This window comes from Heptranchias perlo, chromosome 4, assembly GCF_035084215.1.
Source record: "Heptranchias perlo isolate sHepPer1 chromosome 4, sHepPer1.hap1, whole genome shotgun sequence".
NCBI lineage: Eukaryota > Metazoa > Chordata > Chondrichthyes > Hexanchiformes > Hexanchidae > Heptranchias > Heptranchias perlo.
In genome coordinates, this window is record NC_090328.1 from 98,428,406 (window position 1) to 98,456,239 (window position 27,834).

The 27,834-nt window shown below is 45.2% G+C and overlaps 1 long non-coding RNA gene across 1 annotated transcript in view; it reads right to left on the bottom strand.

Annotated features, from left to right (window-relative positions):
- The window catches only part of LOC137320564 (uncharacterized), a 41,065-nt gene extending 15,318 nt beyond the window's left edge, over positions 1–25,747 (bottom strand). Inside the window, exons 1-2 of the long non-coding RNA XR_010962585.1 lie at positions 25,584–25,747; positions 19,243–19,367 (exon numbers count right to left, since the gene is read on the bottom strand). This is a non-coding gene — a long non-coding RNA (uncharacterized lncRNA). The remainder of the gene's footprint in view (positions 1–19,242; positions 19,368–25,583) is intronic.
- Between the last annotated feature and the right edge of the window lie 2,087 nt (positions 25,748–27,834).

The window sequence follows — 27,834 nt, forward strand, 5'->3', positions numbered from 1 at the left end:
AGTGTCTGTTACTAAGTTTTTATTTACTAATCAGAATTGCAATTTGCCACATTTGGTTTCCCAATTCACCACATCTGGCTAGTGGCCAACATATTGGACAACACCGCCTTAGATTATGGCCAGGAATTTCCTCGCAGTTGCTCCCATTCCGTCACCGTAACTTCTGGCAGAAATCCCCTTTACGCTTCGCTGCACTTCCTGTCGCAGAGCGGGAGCAGATCCGGGGAGATTCCCGGCCTATGCCTTGGAGTCCCGGAGTGGGGCCTAAACCCACAACCGTTATGACTCAGAGGTGAGAGAGCTACCAGCTGAGCCGAGGCTGACACTGTGATGGGGAAGAATGCTTTTGCAGCTCTCACCTTTTGTTGAGGAATTGAACTTTCAAAACAACCTTCAGTAGCCTGTTTTGCTGTAGTTACACAGAGATTGAACTTTGCTGGGGCTTCTCCCAGTTGTCTGCCGTGACTTCAGCGGATGTTCCATGCAAATCTCGGCTGATTTTCCGCCAAAGTTACATCGGAAATTCAACCCCGCAGGGTTTAAGCAAACTTGGGTTCCATCCTTTACAGCAACTGGCGCCCTCTGTTGACCAAGCTCATTGAGTGCAATAAATCCATATCTGGTCCACTCCGATGCAGGCAAAAGTCCCAGTGATATAAATCACTGCAAACCTCCTTCTCCTGTTTCCTAGTTGGTCGCAAATTCTATTCACTTCTATTCACCTGGAAGAACTTTCTGTTCCACAAATTATAATAACTTTCAACTTTATCGGAAGATTTTATAAATGGCATGTTTTGTATGGCAACCGCTGATAGTTTGCTGCAACCTGACAGACTACATCAGTAACATAACCATCTCAGCAACATGTTGCGAATTCAGGATTGCGAACAAGGCACAGCTGACATGTAGAGAGAAGCGTGTTAACTTAAAAGGTGTGAACAACCAAAGTGTTTCATAGAATCATAGAACGTACAAGCACAGAAAGGGGCCATTCGGCCCATCATGCCTGTGCTGGCGCTAGCTCTTCAACTGGAGCTCTCCACTCTAATCCCATTTCCCTGCCCTTTCCCCATATCCTTTTATATTTTTCCTTATCAATCACTTATCCAATTCCCCTTTTAAATGATGTTATTGTTTCTACACCTTGTGGTAAAGCATTCCACGTTCTAATAATCCTCCATGTGAAGCCATTTCCTCTAACGGCAGTAAATGGGCACTGACAGAAAATCAGCAGAGATTTATGATTTCTACCTACTTAAAACTTAATAACCAACCAGAGGTGAATTGCCATTATTCGGATGTACTGCCTCAGTAAGCAGCTGTCTGTACATTACTGACCGTGACATCAGATGCAGCTGGCAATAGCGATACAAACAGGAGCTTGACTAGAGACTGAGACTGAGACAGAGACAGAGACAGAGCAGGGACAGGGACAAAGACTGAGACAGAGATAATAGAATCATAGAATGATTTTTTTTTTGTTCGTTCATGGGATGTGGACGTCGCTGGCAAGGCCAGCATTTATCACCTATCCCTAATTGCCCTTGAGAAGGTGGTGGTGAGCCGCCTTCTTGAACCGCTGCAGTCCATGTGGTGAAGGTTCTCCCACAGTGCTGTTAGGAAGGGAGTTCCAGGATTTTGACCCAGCGACGATGAAGGAACGGCGATATATTTCCAAGACGGGATGGTGTGTGACTTGGAGGGGAACGTGCAGGTGGTGTTGTTCCCGTGTGCCTGCTGCCCTTGTCCTTCTAGGTGGTAGAGGTTGCGGGTTTGGGAGGTGCTGTCGAAGAAGCCTTGGTGAGTTGCTGCAGTGCATCCTGTGGATGGTACACACTGCAGCCATGGTGCGCCGGTGGTGAAGGGAATGAATGTTTAGGGTGGTGGATGGGGTACCAATCAAGCAGGCTGCTTTGTCCTGGATGGTGTCGAGCTTCTTGAGTGTTGTTGGAGCTGCACTCATCCAGGCAAGTGGAGAGTATTCCATCACACTCCTGACTTGTAGATGGTGGAAAGGCTTTAGGAAGTCAGGAGGTGAGTCACTCGCTGCCGAATACCCAGTCTCTGACCTGCTCTTGTAGCCACTGTATTTATGTGGCTGGTCCAGTTAAGTTTCTGGTCAATGGTGACCCCCAGGATGTTGATGGTGGGGGATTCGGCGATGGTAATGCCGTTGAATGTCAAGGGGAGGTGGTTAGACTCTCTCTTGTTGGAGATGATCATTGCCTGGCACTTGTCTGGCGTGAATGTTACTTGCCACTTATCAGCCCAAGCCTGGATGTTGTCCAGGTCTTGCTGCATGTGGGCACGGACTGCTTCATTATTTTAGGGGTTGTGAATGGAACTGATCACTGAGCAATCATCAGCAAACATCCCCATTTCTGACCTTATGATGGAGGGAAAGTCATTGATGAAACAGCTGAAGATGGTTGAGCCTAGGACACTGCCCTGAGGAACTCCTGCAGCAATGTCCTGGGGCTGAGATGATTGGCCTCCAACAACCACTACCATCTTCCTTTGTGCTAGGAAGGACTCCAGGCACTGGAGAGTTTTTCCCCTGATTCCCATTGACTTCAATTTTACTAGGGCTCCTTGGTGCCACACTCGGTCAAATGCTGCCTTGATGTCAAGGGCAGTCACTCTCACCTTACCTCTGGCATTCAGCTCCTTTGTCCATGTTTGGACCAACTCTGTAATGAGGTCTGGAGCTGAGTGGTTCTGGCAGAATCCAAACTGAGCATCAGTGAGCAGGTTATTGGTGAGTAAGTGCCGCTTGATAGCACTGTCGACGACACCTTTGCATCACTTTGCTGATGATTGAGAGTGGACTGATGGAGCGGTAATTGGCCGGATTGAATTTGTCCTGCTTTTTGTGGACAGGACATACCTGAACAATATTCCACATTGTCAGGCAAATGGCAATATTGTAGCTGTACTGGAACAGTTTGGCTAGAGGCGCAGCTAGTTCTGGAGCACAAGTCTTCAGCACTACAGTCGGGATGTTGTCGGGGCCCATAGCCTTTGTTGTATTCAAGGCACTCAGCTGTTTCTTGATATCACATGGAGTGAATCGAATTGGCTGAAGACTGGCTTCCGTGATATCGGAAGGAGGCCGAGATGGATCATCCACTCGGCACTTCTGGCTGAAGATGGTTGCAAACATTTCAGCCTTGTCTTTTGCACTCATGTGCTGGACTCTGCCATCATTGAGGATGGGGATGTTCACAGAGCCTCCTCCTCCCGTTAGTTGTTTAATTGTCCACCACCATTCACGACTGGAATCGTGGCAGGACTGCAGAGCTTTGATCTGATCCGCTGGTTGTGGAATCGCTTAGCTCTATCAATAGCATGTCGCTTCCGCTGTTTAGCATGCATGTCGCCCTGTGTTGTAGCTTCACCAGGTTGGCACCTCATTTTTAGGTACACTCCTAGCATGCTCTTCTACTCTCCTCATCAAACCAGGGTTGATCCCCTGGCTTGTTGGTAATGGTAGAGTGAGGAATATGCCGGGCCATGAGGTTACAGATTGTGCTGGAATACAATTCTGCTGCTGCTGATGGCCCACAGCGCCTCATGGATGCCCAGTTTTGAGCTGCTAGATCTGTTCTGAATCTATCCCATTTAGCACGGTGGTAGTGCCACACAACACACAGCACTGAAGCAGGCCATTCGGCCCATCGTGCCTGTGCCGGCTCTTTGAAAGAGCTATCCAATTAGTCTCACTCCCTGCTCTTTCCCCATAGTTCTACAAATTTTTCCCCTTCAACTATTTATCCAATTCCCTTTTGAAAGTTATGATGTGGAGATGCCGGTGATGGACTGGGGTTGACAATTGTAAACAATTTTACAACACCAAGTTATAGTCCAGCAATTTTATTTTAAATTCACAAGCTTTCGGAGATTTTCTCCTTCATTTGCCTGAGGAAGGAGAAAATCTCCGAAAGCTTGTGAATTTAAAATAAAATTGCTGGACTATAACTTGGTGTTGTAAAATTGTTTACTTTTGAAAGTTATTATTGAATCTGTTTCCACCATGTTTTCAGGCAGTGCATTCCAGATCATAATAACTTGCTGGGTAAAAAATGTTTTCCTCATGTTGCCTCCGGTTCTTTTGCCAATTACCTTAAATCTTTGTCCCTTCTGCCACTGGAAACAGCTTCTCTTTATTTACTCTATCAAATCCCTTCATGATTTTGAACACCTCTATCAAACCTCCTCTTAACCTTCTCTGCTCTAAGGAGAACAATCCCAGCTTCTCGAGCCTCTCCACATAAGTCCCACATCCCTGGTACCATTCTAGTAAATCTCCTCTGTGCCGTCTCTAAGGCCTTGACATCCTTCCTTAAGTGTGGTGCCCAGAATTGAACACAATACTCCTATGTTTTATAAAGGTTGAGCATAATTTCCTTGCTTTTGTACTCTATGCCTCTATTTATAAAGCCAAGGATCCTGTATATTTTTTTAACAGCCTTCTCAACTTGCTTGCCACCTTCAAAGATTTGTGTATGTGCACCCCGAGGTCTCTCTGTTCCCGCACCTTCTTTAAAATTGTACCATTTAGTTTATATTGCCTCTCCTCATTCTTCCTACCAAAATGAATCACTTCACAGTTCTCTGCATTAAATTTCATCTGCCATGTGTCTGCCCATTTCACCAGTCTGTCTATGTCCTCCTGAAGTCTTTTACTATCCCCCTCACTGTTTATTACATTTCTGAGTTTCTTGTCATCTGCAAACTTTGAAATTGTGCCCTTTATACTCAATTCCATATCATTAATATATATCAAAAAGAGCAGAGGTCCCAATACCAAAGCCTTGGGACACCACTGTATACTTCTGTCCAGTCTGAAAAACAACCGCTCACCACTATTCTCTGCTTTCTATCCCTTGGCCAATTTTATATCCACGCAGCCATTGCCCCTTTAATCCCATGGGCTTCAATTTTGCTAACAAGTCTATTATGTGGTACTTTATCAAACGCCTTTTGAAAGTCCAGATACACAACATCAACCGCACGACCCTCATCAACCCTCTCTGTTACTTCATCAAAGAACTCAATCAAGTTAATCAAACACGATTTGCCTTTAATAAATCCGTGCTGGCTTTACTTTATTAACCCATATTTTTCCAAGTGCCAATTAATTTTGTCCAGGATTATGGTCTCTAAAAGTTTCTCCACCACCAACATTAGGCTGACTGGCCTGTAATTGCCAGGTTTATCCCTCTCTCATGTTTTGAACAGGGGTGTAACATTTGCAATCCTCTGGCACCATTCCAGCATCTCAGGAGGATTGGACGATTGTGGCCAGAGCCTCCGCAATTTCCACCCTAACTTCCCTCAGTGACTGAGGATGCATCCCATCTGGACCAGATGACTTTTCAACTTTGAGCTGCCAGCCTTTTAAGTACCTCCTCTTTATCTATTTTTATTCTATCCAATTTCTACCTCCTCCTTTACTGCTACATTGGCAGCAATCTCCTCTTTCGTGAAGATAGATGCGAAGTATTCATTCAGTACCTCAGCCATGCCCTCTGCCTCCACAAGAAGATCTCTTTTTTGGTCCCTAATTGGCCCCACCCTTCCTTTGACAACCCTTTTACTATTTATATGTTTATAGAAGATGTTTTGGTTCCCTTTTATGTTACCCACTCTATTCCCATTCACTCATTTTTCCCCTCTTATTTCCTTTTTCAGTTCTCCTCTGTACTTTTTGTATTCAGCTTGGTTCTCTACTGAATATGAACACGTCATTTATCATAAGCCTCCTTTTTCTGTTTCCTGTTAATCTCTGTATCTTTAGTCATCCAGGGAGCTCCAGCCATTCTTTTCCCTCTTGTGGGAATGTGCCTAGTCTGTACCCGAACTATCTCCTCTTTGAAGGCCTCCCATTGCTCATTTACTGTTTTACCTGCTAATCTTTGATTCCAATCCACCTGGGGCAGATCCCTTTTTAACTCACTGAAATTAGCTCTCTTCTACTTGAGTATTTTCACATTTGATTTTTCCTTGTCCTTTTCCATAATTACTCTAAACCTAATGATATTGTGATCACTGTTTCCCAAATGCTCCCCCACTGAAATATGCTCCACTTGCTCCACTTCATTCCCTAGAACTAGATCCAGCACTCCTTCCTTTCTCGTTAGGCTGGAAACATACTGACCAAGAAACTTGTATGTATTTCAGGAATTCCTCCCCCTCTTTGCCCTTTACACTATTATTTTCCCTGTCAAAAATTAGGATAATTGAAGTTCCCCATTATCAGTACTCTAAAGTTCTTGCATCTTTCTTGAATTTGCCTGAAAATTTGCTCCTCTATTTCCTCCCACCTGGTGGTGGCCTATAATATACACCCAGCAGCGTAATAATTCCTTCATTATTCCTTAATTCCAACCAGATAGATTCTGTCTTTGAATGCTCAAGTACATCACTCCTTTTTAGTGCTGTAACAGTATCTTTGATCAATACTGCCACCCTCCTACTTTGTTTCGTTCCCTATGTTTGCTGAATACATTGTAGCCGGCTCTATGCAAGAGTAATCCAGCTAGTCCCACTCCCCCGCCCTATTCCCGTAGTCCTGCAAATTTTTTCCTTTCAAGTACTTATCCAGTTCCCCTTTGAAGGCCATGATTGAATCTGCCTCCACCACCCCCTCGGGCAGTGCATTCCAGATCATAACCACTTGCTGTGTAAAAAAGCTTTTCCTCACTTCACCTTTGGTTCTTTCACCAATCACCTTAAATCTATTTCCTCTGGCTCTTGACCCTTCTGCCAATGGGAACAGTTTCTCTCTATCTACTCTGTCTAGACCCTTCATGATTTTGAATACCTCTATCAAATCTCCTCTCAACCTTCTCTGTTCCAAGGAGAACAACCCCAGCTTCTCCAGTCTATCCACGTAATTAAAGTCCCTCATCCTTGGAATCATTCTAGTAAATCTCTTCTGCACCCTTTCTAAGGACTTCACATCTTTCCTAAAGTGTGGTGCCCAGAACTAGACACAATACTCCAGCTGTGGTCGAACCAGTGTTTTATAAAGGTTCATCATGGATGTTAGGGAACTTGGGGAAATAAATAGTGATGTCTTGAGGAGTGTACATATTACAGAGAGGGAGGTGCTGGAAGTCTTAACGCGCATCAAGGTAGATAAATCTCCGGGACCTGATGAAATGTATCCCAGGACGTTATGGGAGGTTAGGGAGGAAATTGCGGGTCCCCTAGCAGAGATATTTGAATCATCCACCGCTACAGGTGAGGTGCCTGAAGATTGGAGGGTAGCAAATGTTGTGCCCTTGTTTAAGAAGGGCGGCAGGGAAAAGCCTGGGAACTACAGACCAGTGAGCCTGACATCTGTAGTGGGTAAGTTGTTAGAGGGTATTCTGAGGGACAGGATCTACAGGCATTTGGAGAGGCAGGGACTAATTAGGAACAGTCAGCATGGTTTTGTGAGAGGAAAATCATGTCTCACGAATTTGATTGAGTTTTTTGAAGGGGTAACCAAGAAGATAGATGAGGGCTGTGCAGTAGACGTGGTCTACATGGACTTCAGCAAAGCATTTGACAAGGTACCGCATGGTAGGTTGTTACATAAGGTTAAATCTCATGGGATCCAAGGTGAGGTAGCCAATTGGATACAAAATTGGCTTGACGACAGAAGACAGAGGGTGGTTGTCGAGGGTTGTTTTTCAAACTGGATGCCTGTGTCCAGCGGTGTGCCTCAGGGATCGGTGCTGGGTCTGCTGTTATTTGTTATTTATATTAATGATTTGGATGAGAATTTAGGAGGCATGGTTAGTAAGTTTGCAGATGACACCAAGATTGGTGGCATTGTGGACAGTGAAGAAGGTTATCTAGGATTGCAACGGGATCTTGATAAATTGGGCCAGTGGGCCGATGAATGGCAGATGGAGTTTAATTTAGATAAATGTGAGGTGATGCATTTTGGTAGATCGAATCGGGCCAGGACCTACTCCGTTAATGGTAGGGCATTGGGGAGAGTTATAGAACAAAGAGATCTAGGAGTACAGATTCATAGCTCCTTGAAAGTGGAGTCACAGGTGGATAGGGTGGTGAAGAAGGCATTCAGCATGCTTGGTTTCATTGGTCAGAACATTGAATGCAGGAGTTGGGATGTCTTGTTGAAGTTGTACAGGGCATTGGTGAGGCCACACTTGGAGTACTGTGTACAGTTCTGGTCACCCTATTATAGAAAGGATATTATTAAACTAGAAAGAGTGCAGAAAAGATTTACTAGGATGCTACCGGGACTTGATGGTTTGACTTACAGGGAGAGGTTAGACAGACTGGGACTTTATTCCCTGGAGAGTAGGAGGTTAAGGGGTGATCTTATAGAAGTCTATAAAATAATGAGGGGCATAGATAAGGTCGATAGTCAAAATCTTTTCCCAAAGGTAGGGGAGTCTATAACGAGGGGGCACAGATTTAAGGTGAGAGGGGAGAGATACAAAAGGATCCAGAGGGGCAATTTTTTCACTCAAAGGGTGGTGAGTGTCTGGAACGAGCTGCCAGAGGCAGTAGTAGAGGCGGGTACAATTTTGTCTTTTAAAAAGCATTTGGACAGTTACATGGGGAAGATGGGTATCGAGGGATATGGGCCAAGTGCAGGCAATTGGGACTAGCTTAGTGGTATAAACTGGGCGACATGGACATGTTGGGCCGAAGGGCCTGTTTCCATGTTGTAACTTCTATGATTCTATGATTCTATGATTCTATCATGACTTCCTTGCTTTTGTACTCCAAGCCTCTACTTATAAAGCCCAGGATCCTGTAGGCTTTTTTAACCGCTTTCTCAATTTGCCCCGCCACCTCCAGCGATTTATGTACATAGACCCCAAGATCTCTCTGTTCCTTTACCCCTTTTAGAATTATGTCCTTTAGTTTATATTACCTCTCCTCATTCTGCCTACCGAAATTTATCACCTCGCATTTTTCTGGGTTAAATTTCATCTGCCACACGTCCGCCCTGGCCACCAGCCTGTCTATATCCTCTTGAAGTCTATCACTATCCTCCTCACGGTTCATTACACTCCCAAGGTTTGTGTCATATGCAAATTTGTAAATTGTGCCCTGTACATCCAAGTCCGAGTCATTAATATATATCAAGAAAAGCAGTGGTCCCAGCACCGACCCCTGGGGAACACCACTGTACACCTTCCTCCAGTCCGAGAAACAATCGTTCACCACTACTCTCTGTTTCCTGTTACTTAGCCAATTCTGTATCCATGCTGCTACTGCCCCTTTTATTCCATGGACTTCAATCTTGATGACAAGCCTATTATGCGGCACTTTTTGGAAGTCCATATACACCACATCAACTACATTGCCCTCATCGACCCTCTCTGTTTTGCCTCCATGAGTAGATTTCCTTTTTGGTCCCTAAACAGCCCCACCCCTCCTCTTACTACCCGTTTACTGTTTACATGCCTATAGAAGACTTTTGGATTCCCTTTTATGTTAGCTGCCAGTCTATTCTCATACTCCCTCTTTGCCCCTCTTATTTCCTTTTTCACTCTGAACTTTCTATTTCCTCCCCTTGTTTGAGCTAAGTCTCCATTATTGCCACAGTATCATAATCCCATGTGGCTACTTGTGCCTGCAGCTCACCAACCTTATTTACCATGCTCCGAGCATTTATGCAAATGCACTCCGAACTCATCTTAGTCTGCAAAGCATTTTCCCCCTGCCTGATCCCACCTATCTCTGAACTACTATTTATTCTAATGCTGTTTGTCTCTCCCAGTCCTCTGTGCACCTCATATCTCCTCTCTAATGCTTCATCCTGGTGCCCCTCCAGTTAGAGACTGAGACAGAGACTGGAGTCCAATTGGAAAGTGAAACAGAGGTAGAGGTGGAGTGAACTGGAGACTAAGACTGAGACATCAGACACTGCTGGCAATGGCAATACAAACTATAGCCCAACTAGAGACAGAGACAAAGACTGAGATAGAGACAGTGGCCCTGAGAATAACTCTGAGGTGGAAAGAGAGTGGGGGAGAGGTTTTGTGAATGGAAAACCCTGAAGTATGGATTTCTTTATTTTTATTCGTTCATGGGATGTGGGCATCGCTTACAAGGCCAGCATTTATTGCCCATCCCTAATTGCCCTCGAGAAGGTGGTGGTGAGCCGCCTTCTTGAACCACTGCAGTCTGTGTGGTGAAGGTTCTCCCACAGTGCTGTTAGGAAGGGAGTTCCAGGATTTTGACCCAGCGACAATGAAGGAACGGTGATATATTACCAAGTCGGGATGGTGTGTGACTTGGAGGGGAACGTGCAGGTGGTGGTGTTCCCATGTGCCTGCTGCCTTTGTCCTTCTAGGTGTTAGAGGTCGTGTGTTTGGGAGGTGCTGTCGAAGAAGCCTTGGCGAGTTGCTGCAGTGCATCCTGTGGATGGTACACACTGCAGCCCCGGTGTGCCAGTGGCGAAGGGAGTGAATGTTTAGTGTAGTGGATGGGGTGCCAATCAAGCGGGCTGCTTGTCGGATGTCCTGACAATTTCCCGGACATCCTGACCTCAAATTGATGTCCTGCCCACAGCCAGCCAGATTGAGAAGCTGGCTGGCCATCGGTCAGGAAGGCCTTTGGCAGCAGGCCGCAGCCAGGGATCGGAGGGAGGGTGGGTTTGTGGGTAGTAGAGGACGTCGGGGGTGGGGGGGGGGCTGGGGAGGGCAGTGGCGGGAGGGGCCAGGGAGGACATGGGTGGGGGATGGGCAGGGACGACATCAGTGGGGGGTGGGCCAGGGAGGACATCGGAGGAGGGGAGACAGGGAGGACGTTGGGGTGGGGGCCAGGGAGGACATCGGGTGTGGGGTCAGGGAGGTCATCGGGATGGGAGTCGAGGAAGATATCAGCGGGGGAGGGTTGGGGAGAAGATCACTGGCCGGGGTGTGGAGATCGGGGGTGGGGTCTGATGTCATTTGAGATCGGGGTCGGGTGGTGGGTGTCTGATGTTGGAAGGAGATCAGGAGGGTGGGTCTGATCTCGGGAGGAGATCGATGGGTGTCTGATGTTGGGAGGAGGTTGTGGGGGTGGGAGTTGGACTTCGAGCATGGGGAGGGTCGGACATCAGGAGTCCGATCGCGGGGATGGAAGCAGGTAAGCTTGGTGGGTTGGGGGAAGCACACTTGCTTCTCCTGGCCCACAAGCAGTGTTGGAAAGGCTCTTAACTGTTCCATTCAGCTGTTCTCGCCTCCTTCGGCTGCTAGGTTTCCCGAAGCCCAGAAAACCCAGTCCCCGGGAGTTAACTGGGTAATGCAGGGTAAATTCGAGGCAAGCAGCCTCTTTAAAATATTTTAAGGATGGACCCGCCTCCGGAGAGCAGATTAGTCGCCCGTCTCCGTTAAAACTGGGAGTGGAGGCGGGTTAGGGTCGGGAATCCGATTTATTTTATTTTTAGCTCAACTGGAGACTGAGACAGATGTAGAGTGAACTGGAGTACAACTGGAGACTGAGACAGATGTAGAGTGAACTGGAGTACAACTGGAGACTGAGACAGAGACAGAGTGAACTGGAATACAACTGGAGACTGAGACAGATGTAGAGTGAACTGGAGTACAACTGGAGACTGAGACAGAGACAGAGTGAACTGGAATACAACTGGAGACTGAGACAGAGACAGAGTGAACTGGAATACAACTGGAGACTGAGACAAATGCAGAGTGAACTGGAATACAACTGGAGACTGAGACAGATGTAGAGTGAACTGGAATACAACTGGAGACTGAGACAGATGTAGAGTGAACTGGAATACAACTGGAGACTGAGACAGAGACAGAGTGAACTGGAATACAACTGGAGACTGAGACAAATGCAGAGTGAACTGGAATACAACTGGAGACTGAGACAGATGTAGAGTGAACTGGAGTACAACTGGAGACTGAGACAGAGACAGAGTGAACTGGAATACAACTGGAGACTGAGACAAATGCAGAGTGAACTGGAATACAACTGGAGACTGAGACAGATGTAGAGTGAACTGGAATACAACTGGAGACTGAGACAGAGACAGAGTGAACTGGAATACAACTGGAGACTGAGACAGATGTAGAGTGAACTGGAGTACAACTGGAGACTGAGACAGAGACAGAGTGAACTGGAGTACAACTGGAGACTGAGACAGATGTAGAGTGAACTGGAGTACAACTGGAGACTGAGACAAATGCAGAGTGAACTGGAATACAACTGGAGACTGAGACAGATGTAGAGTGAACTGGAGTACAACTGGAGACTGAGACAGAGACAGAGTGAACTGGAATACAACTGGAGACTGAGACAAATGCAGAGTGAACTGGAATACAACTGGAGACTGAGACAAATGCAGAGTGAACTGGAATACAACTGGAGACTGAGACAGATGTAGAGTGAACTGGAATACAACTGGAGACTGAGACAGATGTAGAGTGAACTGGAATACAACTGGAGACTGAGACAGAGACAGAGTGAACTGGAATACAACTGGAGACTGAGACAGAGACAGAGTGAACTGGAATACAACTGGAGACTGAGACAGATGTAGAGTGAACTGGAATACAACTGGAGACTGAGACAGATGTAGAGTGAACTGGAATACAACTGGAGACTGAGACAGATGTAGAGTGAACTGGAGTACAACTGGAGACTGAGACAGAGACAGAGTGAACTGGAATACAACTGGAGACTGAGACAGATGTAGAGTGAACTGGAATACAACTGGAGACTGAGACAGATGTAGAGTGAACTGGAATACAACTGGAGACTGAGACAGATGTAGAGTGAACTGGAGTACAACTGGAGACTGAGACAGATGTAGAGTGAACTGGAATACAGCTGGAGACTGAGACAGATGTAGAGTGAACTGGAATACAACTGGAGACTGAGACAGAGACAGAGACCTCATACACCACTGGAAATGGAAGTTCTATGGAAGTTCTTCCATTTTTATATCTTTTTTTAGTTAACAATCTCCGACTGAGTTTGACCATCTGAAGCCTTTCTCCAAGAAGGACACAGATAGGTTTCACACTCTTGATGATCAAAGCATCCACTTCACAGGACCAGCTACTTCAAAAAGGTACTTCCGATCCAATCTGTTCACAATTAGTCAGCATGCAACCAAAAGTGAAACCATATAACCTGGCTGATGAATACAATCTCCCCAGTAAACCCTACTAAGGGAAAACATATCACCAACTCCTTTCTTTATCTATTCACACTTAGGCAAGAAACATGAAAAAAGACTATAAAAAAACTCTCAGTGCAGGTTTAACAAAACAAGAGATAAAACGGGGTCAAGCCGTCTGTTGGCAGGGGAATGTAGTCAGAGAATGCTACATTCATCGACAATGTGCAACTTTTTCAAAAATATCTGATTAAAAGCACCATAGATACAGGATTCTGTTGCATATATAAATGTGAGGTTGCATGTTTTACATAAGAACATTAAAACATAAGAAATAGGAGCAGGAGTAGGCCATACGGCCCCTCGAGCCTGCTCCGCCGTTCAATAAGATCATGGATGATCTTCGACCTCAACTCCACTTTCCCGCCTGATCCCCATATCCCTTGATTCCCCCAGAGTCCAAAAATCTATTGATCTCAACCTTGAACATACTCAACAACTGAGCATCCACAGCCATCTGGGGTAGAGAATTCTAAAGATTCACAACCCTATGAGTGAAAAAAATTCCTCCTCCTCTCAGTCTTAAATGGCCGACCCCTTATCCTGAGACTATGCCCCCTAGTTCTAGACTCTTCAGCCAGGGGAAACAACCTCTCAGCCTCTACCCTGTGAAACCCCCTCAGAATCTTACATGTTTCAATGAGATCACCTCTCATTCTTCTAAACTCCAGAGAGTATAGGCCCATTCTACTCAACCTCTCATCCCAGGAATTAATCTAGTGAACCTTCATTACACAGCCTCTAAAGCAAGTATATCCTTCCTTAGATAAGGAGACCAAAACTGTACACAGTACTCCAGATGATGTCTCACCAAAGCCCTGTACAATTGTAGTAAGACTTCCTTACTCTTGTACTCCAACCCTCTTGCAATGAAGGCCAACATGCCATTTGCCTTCCTAATTGCTTGCAGTACCTGCATGCTAACTTTTTGTGTTTCTTGTACCAGGACACCCAAATCTCTCTGGACTGGACATCAACATTTCATGGTTTGTCACCAGAAACAGAATTGAATCATCTACCATTATTGTCCTGTATAATTTCGGATGAAACGTTAAACCGAGGCCCCGTCTGCCCTCTCAGGTGGATGTAAAAGATCCCACAGCACGAATTGAAGAAGAGCAGGGGAATTCTCTCCGGTGTCCTGGCCAACATTTTCCCCTCAACCAACATCACTAAAACAGATCAGCTGATCATTTATCTCGTTGTTATTTGTGTGACCCTGCAAATTGGCTGCTGTGTTTCCTACATCGCAACAGTGAATACACTTCAAAAGTACTTCATTGGCTGTAAAGAGCTTTGGGGACATCCTGAGGAAAGGCTCTATGGAAATGCAAGTCCTTTCTTTTCTCGACCACAATGCAGTGACTCCCGCTGGAACACTTGCTTACGTGATCGTTATGTCCAGGCTTGGCTGCGATGCCCCTGTGGTCAAATAGCCAGCTGATACACACCGCCCAGGCTTACAGGTGAAGAATGCCCATTTGGATGAGTTGCTGGAGAGAAGATTGGTGCTGGTCGATGGAACAGCATCATTCTGTGAGTAAACACATTTGTTTAAAAGAAGTGGAGTCTTTAGTGTGCTTTGAAATGATGTAATCTGGAAATTTAACAGCGACTCTGACTTTTCCTTATGAAGCATGTAACACAATGAAAATAGTGGGTGTAGGCTTGATGTAGATCTGTGTGCCGATACCTTTATTTTATATTTGAAAGCACAACTTCCTATAAATTCAGATGGTGAGTGAGACCAATGCGTGCACAATAACCATTATGCCTGACTTCTCGTTGTGAGGAACTTTGTGACTTTAGAAACCGCAAACAACAGTATTTGGAGAAATGATTAATGGAAGTCTGTCTCACTCAGGGGAAGACTTGCATTTTTATAGCTCCTTTCACATCCTCAGGATATCCCAAAGCACTTCACAGCCAATGAAGTACCTTTTTAAGTGTAGTCACTGTTGTTTTGTAGGCAAACAGCAGCCAACTTGTGCACATCAAGGTCCCACAAAGAGCAATGAGATAATCTGTTTTAGTGATGCTGGTTGAGGGAGAATGTTGGCCAGACACCTGGGAGAACTCTCCTGCTCTTCTTTGAATAGTGCTATGGGATCTTTTACATCCACCTAAGAGGGCAGACTCGTTTTAACGTCTCATCTGAAAGACTGCACCTCCAACAGTGCAGCATTCCCTCAGTACTGCACTGGAGTGTCAGCCTTGAGCACTAATTTTAACCTGGAGTGGGAATCAGGAGTGCGGTGATCTGTCCGGTTCTCCGGAGCGTGAAACCCGGGCAATTTTAACTCCTGGGCCTCATTTCAATTTCCCCTCACTGACTCCCGGCCGAAACTTACCTGGGCCTCTTCTGACCACAATCCTGCCTACTGCCAGCTTTCGCTGAGGGTGGGGGGGGGGGGGAGGTCTGTGACTGCGGATCTTAGTCAACCCGGAGTTAAAATCGCCTGCACATTGGAATGAGGTCATTGGACCAAATCTTTGCCTCTGTAATTGTCCCGAAACCAGAAGAAAATAGCCAGTTAAAATGGCTTGCACGTAAACAGTTCAGAAAGTTCCCAAACCCGATTTGAGCCCCCCTCTTGCTCCGCCCCCCCCCCCCCCCCGCGGCAGGCTGGGTTAAAATTGTACCTTATTTGCTCATGTCCTGGAATGGTGCTTGAACCCACAACCTCTGACCTAGAGGTGAGAGTGTTACCAAGTCAGACAAGGTGGGGCACAGGGGCCATACCTGGTTTACATGTTGGCATGACTGAGAAACAGAACTATTTTTTCTGCTACTTCTTATAGCTGCGATGATGTTTCTCCGACTCAGAATTCTTAGTCTGATGAAGGATTACACTCTCAACGTTAAATGGTCCTTACTCTTTACAGACATTGACTGGCCTGCCCTGTACTTCCAGAATTTGTGATTCTTTACTTTTCTTTGTATCAGAATTCTCAGTGCTCTCCTGTTAAGACCTGGCTGCTGCAATTGAGTGAAATTCCCCTCCCCGCTGGTAGTCACTGTATTACCACTATTGGTAACTTGACCTTCTACTTGGCAGTACCAGTTTAACACTGGTCATTACCACAGAGTCCATGCAGACCTCCCGCGGGGAAACACCTTCGCCATTGAGAATCCCTACGTGGTCAGTTTTCAGTAAAATATTAAAATGTCTACGTGGCAAAGAAGCAGAATGCAAAATGGTTAGAAAGGGTTAATTAGTTAGTAACTGAGATTGGTACAGGTGGCCTGGCCTCCTGCTGGGCCATATGTTTGCGTAGTCAGCAGGTTTGCATGGTCTTAGCAATGTAGAGTCTTTGATGTGATTCAAGGACTGGTCTGAATGTCTCCATGTTTATGGCAGATCAATATAGGTAACGAGCTTAGCCAAAGTTGAAAGACATTCCAGGTTGGGAGATAAGGAACAGAAGGGACAGGGAAGAACATTCCAAGTTGGAAGGTGAGGAAGTATCCCCTTTGATGTCTAACAGCAACATGATCAGCACATGGACGATTTATGATTGGCCGGAAATAATGTAACCTCGCATGGCAACCTATGCCCGGCTTATGATTGGTGTTGACCCTCGTTAAGTATGTTCCAACCCTATTGATTTGTATAAAAACGTGTGGATTTCTGTATGTTTTTGTTCTTGCTCTGCCAGCATAGAGGGACTCTATCAGGAGTCCAAATCAATGCTGCAGACTAAGAACCCTGCTATTAAAGTTGTGATGAACTTTAAAATGTATTCGACTTCAGTTTTTACTGAACCAGACTGAGGGGAAAGAATCCGGATCGTCACCATCAACCTGCTTCGTCAATGACCTGGTGAAAGTGACCTATTTGCTGATAACATCTGGTGTCTCCAAGCTTTATGTCTTTGAGGGCCCATTGATTTGTACCATGGAGTCTCAGGGGCCATTTACAAAGTTTAAATTCCTATTCCCATTAATTCCCAAATATCCCAACTTGTTGACACTAACAGATCTGGGTGTTCTAATTGAGGATTTATCCACCAACAGCGCCAAGAACAGCCCATTCCAAGCCTCCAGGCACACAGAATACAAACAGGACAAACCAGCAATATAAACCCAGATAGGATTGAGGTGCCTGGGCTTTGAAGGCCAGATTGCCAGCGCTTGGGTGCTACATGTATCTCATGGGTTGCAGTTTGGAGACCCTTGCCATACAGAGTAGGTAGCTCCCTATTCAAGAGATGAGCAGCTGTTGAATCATTGCAGAACTGTTCTTCCACCATGCCCAGGTTAAATTATCCTATTTTGGAAGACCCCCCTCTAGTACCCGCCATGAGTTGTGAATCTCCTATTTCTTCTGTGTACCAGGTCCCTCTGTCGTTCTCCTTCTTCTACTTCACTGCGCGTCACTTGCAAATAGCTGCTAGTTCTCCAACATAAAAACCTCTTATTTATGGACAGCAAAACAACTTATATACCACTAGTTACAGAATTATTTAATAATAGTGGGTTAGACACTGGTCTTTCATCTGGGGCCTAGGTTCAAATCCAGCCCATCCTGAAAATCTCTTCTGTGATACCAATTTGGGGAGTCAGAATTCAGTTCCGAGTGGGCCTGAACCTACTGTACAAAATTGCCCATAATTTGACACCAATTGGCAAAATCGCACAGACAGGCCTAAGGATGGCTGGTGTTGGAAGTAGGAAGAATTCCACAAAGGTTCTGCAATTTTCTGATGTCAGATTGATGCGTTTTATTGGGTCAGACCAAAGGGAGCTTCACTCTGTATCTGGCCATACTATACCTGACCTGGGAGTGCTTGAAGCTGATGCTGGGGTGCCTGAAATGGGAAGAGGCCCATTCCACAACACTAACATCCCTCACCTTGATAAGGGCTTACATTACAGTTTGATCCCAGGAGTGACTTTTGTTTTGAGCAGTGGAATTACATGTTGCATTTCCAATTTGGGCAAGTGTGAGGTCATCCACTTCGAACTCAAGAAAGATAAATCAGAGTATTTTCTAAATGGTGAGAAACTAGGGACTCTAGAGGAGCAAAGAGATTTGGGTGTCCAGGTAAACAAGTCATTTAAAGCCAGTAGACAGGTACAAACAATAATCAAAAAGGTTAATGGAACGTTGGTCTTTATCTCAAGGGGGCTGGAACACAAAGGGGAGGAAACTACACTTCAGTTGCACAGAGCTCTGGTTAGACCCCATGTGGAGTACAGCATTCAGTTTTGGGCACCGCACCTCAAGAAGGATATAGTGGCCTAGGAGGGGATACAGTGCAGATTCACCAGAATGATACCGGGGCTTAGAAGGTTAAATTATGAGGACAGGTTGCATAAACTTGGCGTGTATTGCCTTGAGTTTAGGAGATAGAGTGTTGATCTGAATGAGGCGTTTAAAATGTTAGAAGGATTTTACAGGGTAGATACCGAGAAACTACTCCACTGATGTAGAACAAGAACAAGGTGACATCATCTTAAAATTAGAGCTAAGCCATTCAGGAACAGAATCAGGAAGCACTTTTTCACACAAAGGGTAGTAGAAGTTTAGAACTTTTTCCCCCAAAAGGCTGTGGATGCTGGGCCAATTGGAATTTTCAAGACTGAATTAGATTTTTGTTAGGTAAGGGTATCAAGGGATATGGAGTAAAGGCAGGAAAATGGAGTTGAGATACAGATCAGCCATGATCTAATTGAATGGCGGAGCAGGTCCAAGAGGCTGAATGGGCTACTCCTGTTCCTATGTTCCACCAATTTGGATTGGTTGCTTTCCATAAATGTCTATTGGTTAGGATTACTGAAAAAACAGCGTTTGGTATGAAGGTTGGTACCAAAGAGAGGAAGAGGACTGCTAATAAACTCTGAAGTTTGTACTGAAGGCGGGGAGGGAGCTGAAGTGGTGTATACCACGGGGCAGCTCACTCCGGTCAAGAGCAGGCAGAGGTATTTGAAGAAGAAAGAAATGAAAAGTTTTGAAACGAACTATTTACTTGACAGATTAGGAAAAAGGTCCATTATATTTTTCCATATGCCTCAAAATTACCACATGTTTCATGAATTTACTCTCCTGTTGCAGGCAGAAACTTACATTGGGAATTTGGGCCTGCAGGGTGTTGCACCTGAATTGCAGCCCACCTGATTTCCCGTTACCCTCTGTTTTCCAATGATTCCTTCCTTGTCTCGTGAAGCCACTCCCAACAGCAGGGAGGTTGACTGGGGGAATTAGAAGACAAGACAGTTACAGATTTGACAGATTTTAATTTCTGAGAATGGGTTTCTCTTTCTAAAATGACTGATTGATATCAAAAAGTTCAAACTCTTAGTCAGTCAGTTGCCATCATCAACCTTGCAGCCACACTCCCCCCTCCCCTAAAAGCTTCCCACACTCGTCTGTCTGCTGTCACTCTTACACTCCAATCTTTTCATACACATGCTCACTATCTCAGCTTTTGCTTTCCTCAAAGCTTTTCTCAGCTGGGTCCCATTGCATCATGTTCCAAGAAAGAAAAACAATCTTCAGTCATGCAGGGCACATGTCAACAATAATGACATTTTTCTTTCCAATTTACAAGAAAGCTACTCCTTTTCTGCTGCCTCAGTCAATTCAGTTTGTTTGTAGACTGCAAGAGTGCCAGAATTTTGCCTGAAGTAAGACAAACCTCTCGGTAAGAACTTGGTCATTGCCTCTGCCATCTAATTCTCCATGGCAACACCTACTTTCTGATCATAGATTTCATCTTGTTTGCCAGAGTACCAGGTGTAATCTTCCATTGCCAGTGCTACCCACTCGTCAGCTCCATCAGGAAGGCAATATTTACTTAAGCTGTTCAGGGATGGGAGGAATGTGACAATGAAAAAAAAGAAAGAAAGATAAGAAATGTAGGAAAATGAGGGACAGGAAAACACCATCTGGTCCATTAAACCTGCCCCACACACATGATGACTGGAGCATCATGACTAGACACTTCCTGCTGCCTGCCCTCCTGGCCCCCCGGCAGCCATGTAATCTCCTGGGAGAGGCATAAACCAGAGAAAAACCCAGTGCCAATAAGGGAAAAAAAATTCTGACTCCCTCAAACGATCAAAACCAGACCAGGAGCTCACATGGACCATGTGTTCGTTATCTGTTAATCTACTTATCTTCGATATGATGCAATCTCTGCCCCAGTCAGGAACCAGTCTAGGTCCCTCTTGAAAGCAATGCAGAGAGTCAGCACCCACTGCATCAGCTGGCAACACATTCCAGAGGCTCACTACTCTGGGAAAAGAAGAACTGTCCAACATCTAGTCTAATCCTACTTTCTCGTAGATTAAATGCATGTCCCCGGTCCTTCGCAATCTGTCAACTGGGATAATCTATCAATAGCCATGCAGTGCAGCCCTTTCATTATTTTATAAACCTCTATCGGGTCACCTCTAAGTCTACGCTGCTCAAGTGTAAATAGACCCAGCTCTTTAAGCCTATAGTGCCTTTCACAGTCACAGGACATCCCAAAACACTTTACAGCTAATCAAGTACTTTTGAATGTAGGAAATGTGGCAGCCAATTTGCGCACAGCAAAGTCCCACAAACAGCAATGAGATAATGACCAGATCATGGTATTAACATATTAACAGAGGTGGGATCTGAATCGGGGGGGGGGGGGGGCGGTGGTAGGGAGAATAATGGCCCGAAATGCGGAAGATCGTGGGATGCTGGAGTTAGAGGAACGGAGAGTTCTGGAGGAAACATAGGGCTGGAGGAGATTCTTGAGGTAGGGTGAGGTGAGTCCTTGGAGGGATTTAAAGATGAGTACCAGTATTTTAAATGTATCACTTTGCGGGACAGGAAGCCAGTGTAGGTCAGTGAAGATGGGGAGTGATGGTTGAGCGGGACTGAGGGCAGGGCAGCTGAATTTTGAACAAGTTGGAGTTTATAAAGGATGAGAGGCAGAGCCGGATTAAGAATTCTTAGGGCCTTGGGCCCCAAGAACATCAAGGGCTTTTCCACAACCCCCTCAATCTGCCGACTCTGCCTCAGACCCCTTCTGACAATTTTAAATGCTAGAATACATTGTAGTTTTTCTGTGATATGATGAGTTTCACATGAAGCCCTATAATTGCACGGGGACCCTATATTTGGCTGGAGCCCCTGGACACAGGCCCCATAGGTCCATGTGTTAGTTTGGCCCTGATGGGAGGCCGGCCAGAATCCTGTTAGAGCAGTTGAATCTGGAGGAGACAAAAGCTTGGAGAAGGGTTTCACCGTGTTACAAATTCATAAGCTTCCTCTGAATACATTTTCATTAAAAAAAAACATCAGCAAACCAGGCTGCATTACTGGGGCTAATGATGCTCATGTTGCATTATAATGGAGGACAACACACATTTCCTACTTCCAATCTAGCTGCAATTTTTACATTTATTCAAATATAGGTGATGTGCATGTTTTCAAAGGTAGGCTGCATACATATTTAAGTAGGATAATGTTAATATGAGTGATACAAACACCTCATTTGCATAAAATTAGCATTTTCATGGTATTAAGTAAATTAGCTATTTAGAAAAAAGTCTGGCTCTATACAAGCACAAATTAATGGTTTGGAAAGGAAGACGCCAACTGTGAAATGCTACTGAACCACTGGGGTATAATTATAATTCACTGCCTTGAATGGCACCTGAGCTCACAGGCCGAATGCTGCTCTTCATGCACAGAATGTTGCTAATGAGTCAATTTAAATGTTGAATTGAATTTCACCCATGATCACCCACAAACTTTTTATAATCCTGCACAAGGTGGGATAATGTTCCTTGGTAGGAAAGGCGCTATCCTACACTTGATCATTAGGAAGTTGTTGTTTTTGTATCTTCACTGTGGAGAATATTGTAAAACAATGGAAGGATTTGCAGGCTGATTAACAGTCTGACAGGTTCTTCCATGGCCATAACCATCTTTATACTAGCCGATAGTTAGTCCTATATGGCGGGAGGGTTTTATGGGCTTCATATGAGAGGGGGCCACCCACACCCATAAATGGATGTCAACCCAGGATTCAGAGCCAGAGCTCCGGTCTCCACTCACCGGGACTGTCTGTAGTGGGGTTGGAACCTTGCACCTTTTGACTCAGGAGCAGGAATGCTACCACTAAGCCAAAGCCATTAGCAAGTGATTTTGATTGTTTCATTGAGTTAGTATCTGATTTTTCTTTTCTCTCTCTGGGGAAAGGGTGTAGGAAATTTGGCCCGCTCTCCATTGTGCTCAATATAGACTGTATGGCACGTTTCAGGGTTAATTCTGCTCTGGAGCTGGAGTCTTTTAGAGAATTAAATTTGATTGCATTGAGTATTCTTGGTATGATTTTTACACCACATTACATTGCATAGCATCTACAGCACAGAGACGGGCCATTCGGCCCAACTGGTCTACGCCGGTGTTTATACTCCACATGAGCCTCTTCCCACTCTAATTACCTCTTCCCACCCTGTCCCCGTATCCCGCTATTCCCTTTTCCCTCATGTATGCATCAAGCCTCCCCTTAAATAATGTTGGATAATGCACCAGCAGGTGACAGGAATGCCATCCTTAGTACTTTACTTGCAGCTAAAGGCAGTGTAAGTGAGGGTGTAGTTGAGCACAGTGTGGTTATGATGTAGATGTTGATGTTGCTATATGTGGATGGGCTACTGATAGGAAGATTCTGTCTATGAGAGCCTGGGGTATGGCTTTAGCAGCGTTTAAGGGTTCCTCTACAGCTGGCTCCTTCTGTTCATGGTGTTTGTCTCTAGGCCTTGTTTGGTTGGCCTTCTTCTCCATGCTTAACCTTCATGTCTTGGCCTGAAATTGGGCTGCCCTAACCATGTCTACATGCGACCTAACCAGCGGTCCTTAAAGGGACCACTGCAGGCCACCACCAAAAAGGTAAGTTTTAAAAAAAATTCTCACCTGAATTTGGAGTTGGGAGGTACAGTTTTATTTAAAAATGTGGCCTGCACAGCATTCTGTTTCAAAAAACATGCTGCCAGTATCCCTGTTTTTGTCTCCACCCTATCTCTCTCTGTTCATAGCCAATAGGTTCAAAGACTTTCAAACTCAGTGGGTGTGTTGTGTTTTTCAATTGCTGAGACAGTCTCACGGATTGTTTATTATTTACATTCTATGGGAAGACATAATCAACATGACTTCATTAGTATCCTAACTACCTGTCTGAATCCATTATGCTTTCTAAAATCCAAATTTAAAACTCAGTCTTTTTTTATAAATCCTTTCTGTGGAAAAATGGTCAAAAGATCCTGAATCGTGACAGTCGAATTATCCACTTGGCACTTCTGCCTGAAGATGCTTATGAACACCTCAGCTGTGTCACTCACGTGTTTGGTTTTGCCTGTGACTTTCTTTTATCTACTTTTGCCGAATTATAGAATGTTCCAGCACGGAAATAAGCTATCCAGCCCACTGAGTCTGCACTGGTGTTTATCTCCACAGGAGTCACCTAGTCTAATCCAATTATTGCTCCCCATACCCTTTAATATTACTCTTCTTTCAAGCAACTATCTAATTCCATATTTTAAAAAATTAATGGACTTGGCTTCAATGTTGACTTGTAGCAAAGAATTCCACATTCTAACCACCCTTTGCTTAAAGAAATGTTTTCTAACATCCCCTTTAATTTTTTTGTGATTAACTTAAATTTGTCCCTTCTCATTACTGTCTCAGGGAGCAGTGGAAACAATGGCCCCGATATTTACGGGGAGGTGGGGAGGGAGTGGGAGGAAAACTCGGAAATGCCGGACACACGGAGGTCCAGCAGAATTGAACTCAGGAAATTATCATTTTTTTATTCCGTTTTCCGCGCGGCCAGATTAACAGGCTGGCCGGCTGCCGGCAGGAAAGCCTCCAGTAGAAGCCCATAGCCGGGGACCATTGGGGATGGCCCCCAGGAATCGGCAAAGTTAGGGGGGTAAGGGGGTTCGGCAAAGACTGTGGGGCATGGTGGGGGGGGTCAGCAAAGATCACGGGGCATAAAGGGGCTCAGCAAAGAAGGCGGGGCATAAAGGGGGTTGGGAAAGATCACAGGCCATGGGGGTGGTCAGCAAAGATCGCGGGGCATGGGGGGGGTGGTCAGCAAAGATCGTTGGGTATAATGGGGTTCAGCAAAGATCATGGGGCATAAGGGATGTCGGCAAAGATCACAGGATATAAGGGAGGTCGCCAAAGATTGTGGGTCATAAGGGATAAGGGGGTCGGCAAAGATCGCTGGGTATAAGGCATAGGATCACGGGTTTGGAGGGGGGTGTTGGCTGATCGTGGCAGAAGATTTGTTTGAAGTGCTGGTGGGAGTACTCCTGCTCCTCCTGGCTCATAAGCAGTGCTATAAAAAGCACTTATCTGCTTGATCGGGCTACGCCCTTCTTAATTTAGCTGCTGGATTTCCCGAGCCCTGGGAAAGCTGGCCGGCCAGTTTTAAATTTACATTAGGCTCCCAACTGAACTGTGGGAGCCTGATTTAAATATTATAATGTGGTGTCCCGCCTCTCGAGAGCGAGACACAGATACGCCACGCAACACGATGCCGTAAAAAAATGCGGGGTGGGTTGGGGTTGCGTTACGTGATTTTTAATTTAAACCCTTCCCCCGACCCTCACTCGCCCATCATGGGGGGGTGGGGGTTAAAATTCCCTCCAATCTCCCACGATTTACCTCATGAAAATAATTTAATGATCTTGAAGACCTCTATCAAACCACCCCTCTGCTCAAGTGAAAAAGGCCCTAACTTCACAAGTCTCTCTTCATAACTGTAACTCCTCACCCCTGGTAACATCTCAGTGTATCTACTCCGCACCTATTCCATTGCTTTCATAGCCTTCCAAGACGATGCCCTGAATTTTACACAATACTCCAACAGTGGCCTAATTAAGGTATTATCCATTACCTTATTCTATTGCGTGGATTTTAACTCCCAGGTGGAAAGCTGGATGGAGCTGCCGAGCTTCCCACTCAGTCTCCATGGGAGGCCTGGCTGATTTTAACGGTTGGGTCTTATTAACATTTTGCCAGCCAGCTGCCCGCCGGGAACGGGCATAAAGACGCAGGCAGCTGGCTGCCGGCAGGTGAAGATCGGGTGGCTTGCTGGCTGCCCGTCGGGACTCCGGTAAGTTGCGTGGGGGGGGTTCAGCAAAGTTCTGCAGGTGCGAAGGGGACGTCAGAGGCCCAGATTCCTGCTCCTCCTAGTCCCACAAAGAAAAGTTTTGTACTTAGCTATTGGGGCCTCTGCTGGGAACCCGGCTGGTTTCATTGGTCGGAGGGACCACAGCAGTGTGTAAGATACCCGCGTGACCAAAATAAAAACAAGTTCCACCCGACTCCCCCCTCCCACGCCCTCCCCCAATCCCCCCGGTGTGCTGCGTCTCTCCCCTCTCGCTCTGAAGTCCTGCCCTTCCCTCTCCACTCACCAATGTTGTGTTGCTGCAGCTGTTTGTTCCTCAGACTTTCTTGATCCTTTCAGGAGGTAAAACATTAACTGTGATTTTATCTGGGATGTCTGGCAGAGGGGCCAGTATTGAAGTGTTTTCAGCATGCAGAATTCTGTCTACAGTTTGTGGTTTAGCCGCCTCAAAATGTATTCCTGTCTGTACTTGAAAAGTAATTACTGTTAGTAGATGGCACGAGTGACTGTAAAAGGTTCCCATGAGTGGCTTAAAGATTAACAGCTAGTTAGATAATTGGCAGATACATTTAGAACCAGAATTTGTTACCTAATGACTACAGGCACAATGTGTAGAGGTGAACAAAGCTTTTCTTTCATAGGTGCACCTAGGTGAGTTCGATAGAGTCCCGTGGACCACAATATAAAGTTTGAATCAGTGTTCACATTAACTTGCAGATATCTCAAATTACTGATACGAACAGATCTTGGTGTTCCGATTTAGAATTCACCGACCAACGAGCTGGCATTGCTGAGAGCAGATCTTTCCAAACCTCCCTGTCCAAAAGAATTCCAGGTGGGAGAAACCAACAGAGAAGAAAATTACTGCAATTTGGGAAGCAGAGAAGTAGATTTGGTTGGAGCATAGGGGATTTTCTGCAATACCAGCTGAGGAACTGGGAGATGCCAATCATCACCTTCTCAGGGTAACTAGGGATGGGCAATAAATGGCAGCCTTGCCAGCGACGTCCACATCCCGAGAACAAATTTTTAAAAAACTGATGGGCGACCCCTGGTAGAAGGGTGTAATTACAGTGTGACAAGTTTACGTAAGGAGTGGAGATAAGGAATTTATAACGGACGTAGTATTTCAGATATATTATTAGGCACTCTTCCATGGTATTGCACAAGTACAGTCTTCAGGGATTGAAAGGTAGAGGGTAATAGAACCAAGGGTAAGAGGTGACAGCAGTGATGAAGACCAGAGGGGAAAAGTAGAGCGGGGAGGAGGAAGGTAGTGGAATTAGACACAGAGAGGAATGGTAGATGAAGGTTCGACCCTGGCAGGATTAAAGTGGGATGGTAAAGCAGGGTTAGAAGCTGGGGGATTTCCTATTGTTTCACTATTGCCTGTTTTGCTCTACCGCCCAAGACTAATTTTACCCCCAATAATTCTATCCCCTGAACAATCTTATACACCTCTATAAGATCACCTCTCAGACACTCCCTTGTAGGTTGGGCAGAATCTGCCCCTTCTTAATCCTTGATGATTGGTCTTAACCAGGTCATTACTGTGTAGATTTTCCTCAAATTTACTCCTGATAATCAATATTATTTTACATGGAATTAAAGTAAGACTAATGGGTCTGTTTTGCCACCCTTTTTGAATATGGACACCATATTAGCCTGTTTCCAATCTATTAGTACCTCCCCCCATGTTCAGTGACTCCCTCATTATGATTGTCAGTACCTCACAAATCTCCTCCCGAGTCTCTTTCAGAGCTCTGGATAATTAACATCAATCCCAGGGCATTGATTTGTTTTGAGCCTATTAAGCATGTCTAGGACTTCCATCTCATTTATAAGAAAGTCATTGATTTTACTCGGGATATCTTTGTTTGGAGAGGGCATGTTTCCTCATGAATTGTCATTTAGAATACTTACTATTTTGTGCTCATCCTATGGTGACTAGAACTGCACACAATATTCTGACCAGTGTATTATAAAGCCTCAATATAGCCTCTTTGGACATAGCCTCCATTGTTTTATGCATCACAACATCCTATTTGTTTTTATTTCCTTCTGAAAATAAATCAGACCATGGAGTTAAGCCTGTATGCCTTAGTCTGACAATGTTACTTTTTGCCTCCTAAGATGATGGGAGAAATGTTGAGCATCCCGTGTATTATCCCCATAAGCTGTTTACATGTGTCAGGGGACATAGAGACCCTGGAGAAGGTCCAGAGGAGGGCCACCAAAATTATACCCAATCTTAAGCCCTTAGCTGTCTGGATAGGCTCAATGAATTGGGGCTTTTTTCTTGGGAGGAGATATGATTGAGGTTTTTAAAATAATGAAGGAATTAAATTTCTTCCAGTTGGATATGTTATTTGAGCTACATAGGGATGGGAAACAGTGGGGGCATAAGTATAATATGCATTAACAAAGAGTCAGGTTAGATTCTAGGAAGTATTTTGTTTCTCAGGAATGGATTACTGGAACAAGTGGTGAGTATGGATTCTCTGTAGACCTTCTAAAGGCAGCTAGACAAGTTCCTG